Genomic DNA, 635 nt, shown 5'->3' with positions numbered 1-635 from the left:
TTTCTGCTATACCTTATTGACTATCACTTATTCCTTTAATCTGGAGTTATTCCTTCTCTTCTGTCACAACTGTTAATTAGCTTCTGTCTTTTTGGTGCCAGGACTGGCCAAAAGGTTTCTAAATCTCACTTAGACTACCCTTCTCATTGTGATTAGCAGTGACCACTCAAAAGCCTGGAATCTTTGAATTTCCAGAATTACTCTTCACCTGACATCTAAGGACATTCCTGGCATTAATTGCTGTGACCTAATGAACAAAACTTTTTTTTTTTCAACACAGTATCCAAAGATAGGTTAAGTACATTAATTAGGTACTCTCCTCAGGTATCAGTATTGATGGGCCAATTATATATTCCAAGTATGAGTTCTTTATTTTGCATTTACTAACTAAATATTTGTTGTTGTTGTTGTTGTTTTGCCAGTCCTGGGGCTTAAACTCAGGGCTAAAGAATTATTCCTCAGCTTTTTTTTTTTTTGCTCAAGTTAACCCTCTACTACTTGAGGCACAACACCACTTCCAGTGTTTCTTTTTCTGTTTATGTGTACTGAGGAATTGAACACAGGGTTTCATGCATGCTAGGCAATCACCGTACCATGAAGCCATATTCCCAGAGCCCTAGAAGACTTTCTTAAGA

This window comes from Dipodomys merriami, unplaced genomic scaffold (genome assembly GCF_024711535.1).
Source record: "Dipodomys merriami isolate MVZ:Mamm:240054 unplaced genomic scaffold, mDipMer1.0.p SCAF_404, whole genome shotgun sequence".
NCBI lineage: Eukaryota > Metazoa > Chordata > Mammalia > Rodentia > Heteromyidae > Dipodomys > Dipodomys merriami.
This window is presented reverse-complemented; position numbering follows the sequence as displayed.